The 10,085-nt window shown below is 38.1% G+C and overlaps 1 protein-coding gene across 1 annotated transcript in view; it reads right to left on the reverse strand.

Moving 5' to 3' along the window:
- The window catches only part of gdpd5a (glycerophosphodiester phosphodiesterase domain containing 5a), a 59,588-nt gene extending 50,171 nt beyond the window's left edge, over positions 1 to 9,417 (reverse strand). The window contains exon 1 of the mRNA XM_041802015.1: positions 9,270 to 9,417. The gene's annotated coding sequence lies outside the window, so the exon portion shown is untranslated. The remainder of the gene's footprint in view (positions 1 to 9,269) is intronic.
- Between the last annotated feature and the right edge of the window lie 668 nt (positions 9,418 to 10,085).

Here is a 10,085-nt window from a genome sequence, read left to right on the forward strand (position 1 = left end):
CCTCGGTAGCCCTGCATGTTATGTGTGGCAATAGGAATGAAGGAAGGCAAATCAGCCGATAACTAAGAGGCTAGTGGGGCCTTTTTTACAGCTTTTCCCCCTCATGTTGTCGTGTTAAATGAGATTACAGGACACAGTGATATAATATTTAATAAATAAATCTTGGGAGATACTGGTTAGATTGAAAAGTATTTGATTATTTTTGGTTCTTTTGCACTGTTGTTAATTCAACAATATAAAAAGGTCAAAATGATGAAAAACGAAGAGATGTTTGTAAGTTGAAAGACTGGCTCTTATTACTGAACAGAGAAAAATAATCCCATCACTCAGAGCAAAGATGGATGGACATAAATGAAGCCATGTTTATAAGTGAGATACAGCGGATCACATCAGCAGATGGGTCTAAATCCCAGTTAATGCATTGTCTGCAAAGGGTGTCAGTCTGCAGACAAAGCTTGTTGACTTCAGCTAACCTCTCTGTTTCATCTGTCTGCAGAACAGTTCCCCTCTTTAACCTGCTGTTAAACTTAACTGTGTGAGTGCTGATAGCCAAGTGGTTCAGTCTCACACCGCAAACAGAAGTAATTCTTCCTAACAGGTCTACGTAGCCTGGGTTCAAATCCAATCTGTGGCCTCTGTCCTGCATGCTGTTCTCCACTCTCTCTGTCTTTTGTTTCCAATACTCATCCACAGTCCTGTTCTGGCAAAATAAAGTAAAATAATCCCTCAAATAAATATTTAAAAATGTTAAAATTGAAATTATGTCTTATTGAAAAATGATATAAAATCCTCTGAGTCTGAGCCAACCACTGCCACAGATCCTCTGCCGTATCAGTCTATTATTAGCCTTTTATCTCTGTCTCTGTCGCCTCTTTCCAGACTGCCATTGTTCATGAAATTTAAATATGCATGCTTTAATAGAAGCCTTAATCTTTCAGAGGATTTAGCCTAAAATAGTTTCCATTAGTGCCCCCTCACTCATTATCCGTGTCCAGGGAGGAGTATAAGGGCACAGACTGGACACAGAAGCCAGAAAACAGTACATTTTAATAAATACTGATGTTTTTCATCAGCATGAGTAGGTCTGCAGTCATAAGACGTGAGCGTCTGCTTGTTAAAAAAAGAACAGCCCTGCTCTTTATCAGCCTGGCATCATCTGCCAGTTCAGAGGATCCTCTGACTTATTAAAGGTGATTTAAGTCTGGCACGGAGCGAACGCTGCAGGAAAGTCAAGAAGGGGATAGAGACTGAAAGAAAGGTCCGTTTTCCACTAATCAGATTAAAAAGGACAAAAGGACAGAGCAATGAGATTAAAGTTTGTTCTTTTGACATCACTTTTTCATTCAGCACAGGCTGGTGAGTCTGCCTCTGCATGGCTCGACTTCATAAAAGAATTATCCAGAAATCATGAATGTGGCAACCAGTCTGCAGCAGAGAGGAACTGGGGGAAATGAATAGTAGCTATTCTGCACATCAGCTCAGTGTTTACTGTCCTCAAGCTAGAAGACGAAGAAGTATGGCTCTTTGCAGCTGTATATTCCTTAAATCATTGTCTATCCTGGGTGATTTATAACAATGGATCAATAATGATACTGCTATCAAGCCCTGTAACCAGATGTGATAGCTCGAGTAGAGTAAGTCCTTGAATATCAGCAATTTCATATTAAACTTTGGAGTCAATACAGTTTTAAAGTATTAATACAATTTCAAAATCTTTGTTGGAACCTAAAATAATGGTAAAGTGATACCTCTGTAATAAAGTTAAATACATATCAAAATTGATAGTATTGATGAAACTCCTATGTAGTTAAATTTAACACTTTAGAAGCATCTTGGTCCAAACTGCATAGTCAAACAATACACTTATGAAAGTGTTAAATATTTTAGTATGACAGAGCTGCAGAAAATCTGAGGTGGTCTCCTCTGGGCAGAACAAAGCAGAGAGGCAACTTCATAGCAAAGCAGTGCATACTGATGAAGAATACTATGCATCCTCTGGGAACACCTTAAAGGGGACATACTTCATCCCTTTAAGACAAATTTAGTCTCAGAGGTCCTCAAAACATGCCTGTGAAGTTTGTTGCTGAAAAAAACTCTCCAGTATTGGATTTTTGCATGTCTAAAAAAAATCATCTGTTTCAGCCCTGCTCAGAACGAGCCGTTTCCGTGTCTGTGGCTTTAAATGTTACTGAGCTGCCTGGCCCTGCCCCTGACTCCGCCCCTCTCAGGAAATGGTTGTGAGTTAATGGATGTAGCTCTCCTGATCTGAGAGGAGGATCAGGAGAGGAGAGAGGAATTTTATTCCAAGCATGGAGGGCCAACCAACCTAGGGGCAGTGCTAACTCCCCACATGACATCATGAGGGGAAAATTGGATTGATTCAGCACATACCTTCTAAAAGCTGAAGAAAGGGGGGGGGTTCTGGTAAATGAGGGGATTGTAGACAGGCCAGAGGCACATATTTTGTTATAAAAGCCTTAAAAAGTGATTTTTACATTATATGTCCCCTTTAAGTCAAATTAGGAACTCTGAATAACCCCAGCATGCATCACTGCACAACAGGGAACATCCTAAGCACATGTAAAACACATCTAACACTGCCCAAGGGCATGATGGGTAAAGGCCTACACATCTTTCCAGATCTGAAATCACAGCTCAGTTGACTCTTCACTGATGGATCAACACTGACAAGTAACTTCAACACTGAAGGTCATTTAACTCTGAATACAGTTGAAATTAGACTTTTGGAGATAAAATCAACTCTGAAATGTTTCCCTGAGATATCAACACTCCAGTTTTTACTGTTTTTGGTAGTGATATGGAATCATTCTCTCTCTATTGCTGCTATGGAGTCAACAGAGGTGGAAAAAGTACAAGATTATTGTACTCAATCAAAAGTACAGTTACTCTGGTTAAAACTTACTGAAGTATTAGTAAACATACAGATTTCAAAAAGTACTAAAAAAAAGAATTACTAAATTACAGTAATTTCACTCAATGTGGTTATTGTCAAACAAAAAACATTTTTAATCATGCTGGTAAATTTTGGAAGTTCTGTTGTAAATTACAATTGATCTACGATTCTGTCTCATTTTGAGATTCTGCATTAAAACAGTTTTTGTTTCATTTCAACTTTTTGTACTGTCTTCTCCTAAGACAGTACTAACTAAGACTAAGACTAACTGACTTCCTTCTTTTATTTTCAAAGAAAGACCTTCAGGTAGATCAAAGATATAGTTTAAACCAAACCACAGAAAAAAGGAACTTGTTATGGATTGAAAAGGAAATAAAGGTGAAATTAAAAGGTAAATGTTTGATACAGGGACTTCTGACTTGTTTACTAAGCTGTCTGTGAAGTGAGACATTTATGAGCAGTGGTGGACTTATTTCACATCACTGTAGCTACAGAGAGATGCCGACATGGCTTAACCATGTGAACTGAAATAGACAAAAAAAAATCGTGGTTAATTGCAGTTAAAAAATGAATGCACTTATTATGTACCTCAATCATATCATGATTAATGTATAAACTCTGTCAGCCTCAGACCATCCTATTTGACATGTAACTAAGTAAATGATTGTGCCAGGCCTAGAACAGATCTGACTGATCAGCTTCATTTCAGGAGGACAAAGCAGTAGCTGTGGGCGGGGTTTAGTTGTACTGGAAGCTGATAGCAATCAGTGTTAATTTTGACAACTAAAACTATGACTAAACCATATGTCGACAGCTTTTTTTCCAAGATGAAAACTAGACTAAAACTAACCAAAGAAATATCTGTGATGACTAAAACTGACAAAAAGTAAGCCAAGTTTTCATCAAGATGATTAAAACTAGACAAAAATGTAATTTAGTTTTTGTCAGACATTAAAAATCCATGATATTTCTCCACCGTGGGTAAATCTGTCAAAATATGAACCATCTGTAGCTCTTCTGCCTCTCAGCTGTAGAAAGCAGGGACCCCAGGTTTGGCAGGGTGCTGAGAACACACTACCAGGATTTGGTTCCAGATTTAGGCAAGAGAATAAATGCTTGGACTAAAAGTATAAACTAAAATGTGAGGACTTTTCATGGACTAAAACTAAACTAAAATGTTTTTGAGTTTTTGTCAACTAAAACTAGACTAAAACTAAAAAGGATAGAAATGACTAAATGTGACTAAAACTGAAGGAAATTTAATCAAAAGACTAAGACTAAAATTAAAAAATAGCTGTCAAACTAAACACTGAATTGTTGAGCCTGAATGTACATCAGGGGTTTTATCAAACCTGGTCCACATTTCCTTATTAAAACAGGAGCAAAGAGCCCCACTGAAAGCTTTTTTTTTTGCAGAGATGTTTTGCTCTTCCTCCAACAGGCCTCAGCATGGGTTTTATCCACTGACAAGTTCATGTGCTCATAAACTACTGCAGCGCCTGCTTGCCAAGCTCAGGTTGCTACCAGGGCTGCACACGTTTACTACCTCATTCTGCTTTGTCGCTCTGATTGGCCTTTAATAAATATGAAAGGCAGAATGGTCGTCAGGTTAAGCTCTGGTACCTGTTGCTTTCTTCGTGGTTGTATTAATAATTGGCAAAAGTAATGTGTGTCTATAACACCTGTGGTGTTTTAAAAACCTATTCACATGGGGTTAGTATTACCTAGGGACTGCTGATCATTTTTAATAATTGTGCCAAATTTCAGCACACAGGGGTCCACAGGTAATTCTAATCCCCTGAGAATCGCCATCCCCATAAATAAGGTGGTAATAATGTTTTTTAACACTCTGTGTGGCTTTTCTGGTTGAAAAATAATAGAGTCTGAGTAACAAGTTTTGACACATACAAGCTTTTCTTTCAGGTGATTTCATCTCAAATTATCTCATTTTACTTCCATTATCCATTTTAACTCTACTATCCACGTGTGCACAACGCTGCTTCTGCTCTGACTCCTAAACTTCTCTTTTACTGTGCCTGGTCTTATATCAGTATTATTTAGCCATATCATTTATGGATTACACAGTTGACTTTTTGAAATGTGCCACTCAGCATTCAGCATCAAGGCTTGAACAGCTGATCTATGTAAGGAGGGCTGTTGTTCATTCCCACATTAATAAGGTGCAGAATAACATCAACAGCATCAACTATAGAAAACTTTTAAAAGGAACCCTGCATGATCAGACAAGTTCCTCTTGTTGGATAGATATTTTTACCTCTCATATGTATATTGAACTAAAAAAAACTCACCAGATATCCTGGATATCTGCATTTAGTGTGAGTTTGAGCTTAATAACCCTTTCTGACTTGGAACTGATTCTTCTCATCGACTCAATTCTTCATCAGTGTGAATTTTGTTTTTGGAGAGTAGACTTTTTAGGTTTTCTCTCTTAATAACTCAAATTTTATTGACTAAAAATGTTAAACATCAAGTGTTTGGGAGAACATGCAAAAAAAACAAAAAAAAAAAACATTTTTTTTTGTCTCAGTTAGAACAAACCTCTCTGGATCTTCAATCTCTGAACTTGAATTAGAATACCACACTACTGCTCTTTTTCTTTAAAAGATAAAACCTGAAAACAAATGTAAAACTCACATCTGGATCTCTGGATGTATAAAAATAAATTGAAATTTTGTACAAAATTAATAGTTCTTGTGCAAAAAGATGCATGCATGCATGCAATCACTGTTTGACAGATGCTGCACGTCATGCATAAGCTTCAGTTTTTGAGAAATGAACTTTCAACTGCTCTAGCCTGTTTTTGGGACTGTCGGCCATGTTTTCTCCTTGACTTCTCTGTTCTTGTTCACTTTGCTGACTGCCTCTCATCAGACCGTGTTTTTCGAGGCACAGGAGGTAGGCACTGATAAGGGAACCGTTAAGATTAAATGTATATGATGGTGATGGATTGAACAAACTGAAATAGGTCCTTGATTTCCCTCCCTAGTCATATTTACCATGAGACATCTCACTGTGTCATACCCTGACAGGAGGGATGTTCAGTGCTCTGTGTCAGATCACCTGCAGATACACACAGATGATGGGACCTTCATGCAAATGTGGAGACCCAGGGGATGACAGACAAATTATTAAAAATGTATTAAAAACAACACTTTGTCCCATGTTATCTTTTGTAAATTCTGGTTATGGGTAGGATAGCATGAGGGAAACATCACCTGCAAAATGCAATGTGCATATGTGGTTCTCAACTGGTGGGTCAGGACCCAAAAGTGGGTGGTGGGAACTGTTTTCAGTGGACCGTGAATGTGTCTATGAAGAACATGCATCCATTTCTTTTACTTTACTCTGTTTTATTGTGATTATGGATATATTTAAATGTTTTATCTACATTTCATCTCATTTATCTCTCTTTCTTGCAACAAAAAGCTGCTTTTACCATGTTAATGAAGTCATTTCTCAAGATCTTTGGGAAATTGGCTAAAATTAACACGTTATTGTGGGGAACGGGGGTGTAAAGCATGTCAGGTTTGTCCTGTCTCTTTTTCCTGTCAGAAGTTCTGTTCCAGCTAAGCTCTTAAGTGCTACATTTTTATCTACTAAACATGCATTGTTGAACATTTTTGGAAATTTGTCATGATTTGCCATCAAAGAAACTGGTGGATCCTGAGGCTAGACCAGGTGAGAACCACTGAAGAAGAGAACATTGCAGATCTCCCTGATCCTGTGAGAGCTTCAGACAGAGAGGTTCATATATAATAACTGTAACTTCAGTGTGAATGTAATTTTTCCTCTTTAGGTCATTAATAAACGTTCATTTCCATTTATTAAGTATCAAACCAGGACTGTTTTAGTGTCAAGTATCATGATATGAAACTTAGTTTCTGTATTGAAGTTAAAATTTTGGTATTGTGACCAGGAGCATCCTGCCCATCCAATCTAGGGGGCAGATGTTTCCAGACATTTTGCCCCAGTGTTAATATTATTGGATTTTTAAATCCAGTTTACTATGTAATAATGATAAATGATATTTCAGAAGGGTGTATTCTCCCTCTTATTCAGTACCCTAAACTTTAAACATGAGCCCTCATACCCCTTGTGTCATTGAGTGCTTATGTTTCAAAATGCATAAAAAAGGCATCATTCTGCCCTTTTTCCCAAGCAGGACCCTCTAGACCAGGGGTCATCTAGTACATTTGCACAAGGGCCAGATTTAGTCTGGACAGAAACTCAGGGGGCCGGACTTTCAAATACACCAAAACTGAATAAATGTTTTGGTCTGACTGAAATATTATTGTAGTAGTATTTGTACTTTCTTTCAAAACACAGGACACTTTTAGTCATTACCAGTGAGATCTATTTCTATTATCTATAATGGCCACAAGCAGACAGGCCTGACAACAGAATTGACGGCCTCTGAAAATCCCAGAGTGGGTCCTCCCCAGTTGTGATTCAGCACCAGTATTAACTCATTTTTGACACTTTTTGCCCATTTAACCCAATTTTAGCAAGATTTTAACCCATTTTTAAACCACCTTTCCTGCATGTTTTATCCCCTTTCTGCCGCTCTTTTATCCATTTTTACCACTTTTCTTCTATTTATGCCACATTTAACCCCTTTACATTACTTTTTTGCACTTTTTTTTGTCATTCATGACCAGTTTTTGCCCCTTTTTTCCTCTTATACCAATTTTTGCCACATTTTAACCTCTTTCCACAACTTCTTCTGCCAATTCCTGTCCCTTTGTGCCACTCCATAACCCATTTTGCCTCTTATCACCCAATTTTGATACTCTCTAACCTCTTTTCACCACTTCATCTGGTCATTTTTGCAGCACTTCTGCCAACCTTAACCCTTTTTTAAATGTCTACTAATTTTGACAGTAAATTTCTGTAAAAACAGATCAAATGTTAAGTCAATCTAAAACTATTTCAATATTGATTGTTTGTGGGATGGATTTACAGCAGAAATTTAAAACCAAAGGATACTGAATTTAATGATCTTTTGGGGTCGGACAGGAAGCTTTGGGGGACCTGATATGACAGTTGATGATCAGTGCTCTCGACCCTTGGTTCACAATCTAAGGTCTGGGACCCCCTAAGGGGGGGGGTGCCAGAAATCTTGGGGTGGCGCAAGGCTCCGTCTGCCTTGACTTTGTTTAAATTAGATTTGCACATATTAAAAAGAATCATGGTATAACACTTATAAATAACTCATACAATGTTTTGGGGTCAAATAATTTGTGTTTGGGGCTACTTTGTTTGGATTTACACAAAATATAGTTAAAATGGACGTTACTTTTGGCCACAAAGTAACACAATGTCTTTGTGTGTCAGTCATCGAGGGGGGGGGGGGGCTCAAGTTTTTGTAGATATATGGGGGTTGGGGGGGTGGGGGGGTTGAGACCCCCACTCTCAACTCCACCCTAGATTTTGGCTTGCACGATACCCCTGATAGAGTCTACTATATAGTCCATTTTACAAAGCTCACTCTAGAGAGTAGGGAATGAGTGATTTTGGACATGACCTCAGCCTGTACTTTTCAGCATGTTGTGATGTCATCTCTTTAGGCAACCAATCACATTGTAGAAGGCCTTGTTGCTCAGGTAACAAAGAAAACAGTCTGTCAGGGGATGATAGAGTAAGAGATCTGGACCTTAAATGTTTGGTAGATCCTAAAAATAACAGCAAGATGATGAAAAAGTTAAGACTGTTCGTTGATATGGAAAGATCTGTCATAATATTCTCTCTACTTTTGTATTAATGCCAAAGAAAATCACAATAACTGTTATCCTGTTGTGACTGTTTGTCCTCATTCTATAATTTAGTCCATAAATTCCTCCTTCAGTCAACAAGGTACAATTTTTGCTTTGGTAAAACGCATCTGCATGATAATTTCTGTCCAAGAAGCCTCTGAATTCTACCAGACAGTTAAATCTGGTTGCACAAAGGAAAGCAACAAGTTATGAGTCTATGTACTAAAAATGTGTATTTTTGAACTTCTAAATGACTATCTAGTATTCTGTAGGTGTTGAGGGGGATAAAGGAAATCTTATCTATTTTACAATCTTTAATCAATATTCCTCAGTTTATTCTGTTGCATCTTTCAGATTATCTGTGGCCTTTAAAGAAGACTTTACAGTAAAACCAGTAAAGCCCATGCTGGTTGTGCTGTTTACATCAATAACAGGGTTTACATTGACAAAAACTGATCTAGCAGTGAAGAGGGCTCACTCAACTCACTTTCACCAGTTAATCACAGCCCAGAGCTCGTAGCAGGGTGACAGCTCCTCAGATTATATGAAGATAATCCGGTAAAGTGCGCACAAACACTCACCTCCACGACAGCCTTTATATCCTGATGACGATGAAACAAACAAAAGCAGCTCTCTGTTAGTCTCTTATTTCCATGCATACAGACATAATGACTCCTCTCCTCTTCTCTTCACTTTGCTGATAATTCATTCAAGTTTTTACAGTAACTCCGAGCGACCGTAAGAGACGGAGCAGCGGCGCACTTCAGATTTAGAGCAGCGGAGTGAAGCCCGTAAAAACGCGATAATTCTGATTAAAATGTGTGAATAAAACACAGGACAGTTTCTCCTTGAGCTGAGCTGAAGCTTCAGTGTTCATAGAAGAGTTAAAGTCTGTAATCCTCAGACACAGTGAGGGCGGAGCTGAGAGTACACTGTAAAAAATACTCAGTCAAAGTAGATCCTGAGCTGCACTGACTGAGGGGTAAAAAAGGAACTTTCTACAGTGTGCAGCGGAGGTAAACCCAGGCTGTCACTCTGCAGAGGTACTTCTGGTTTTTGAAGTTATTCTGCAGGTAGGTGATTCTAGGTTGTGACATATGAGTCTTATGATCCCAGGACATTTATGGCCAAGCAGCATACATAGTTTATAGTTTACAACGTTGCTTAAAAGGTCTAACTTTTTATTTCACTTTAAAGCTGCAAAAAGTTTTGAATTAAATGATTTTTGCATGAAAGTGTGTATTATTAATAAAAAAATTACAACTCCTTTGTTAAGACCACAGACCTGTGAGACCGCCTCTGTCACGATGAAAAAACACGCTAAAACTTTCTAAAGAAAATCAGATTAAAGCTCAGGTTAGGATGGGAAGGGCTAAACCAATATCCGGATACCAAAA

This window comes from Cheilinus undulatus, linkage group 12 (genome assembly GCF_018320785.1).
Source record: "Cheilinus undulatus linkage group 12, ASM1832078v1, whole genome shotgun sequence".
NCBI classification, from domain to species: domain Eukaryota; kingdom Metazoa; phylum Chordata; class Actinopteri; order Labriformes; family Labridae; genus Cheilinus; species Cheilinus undulatus.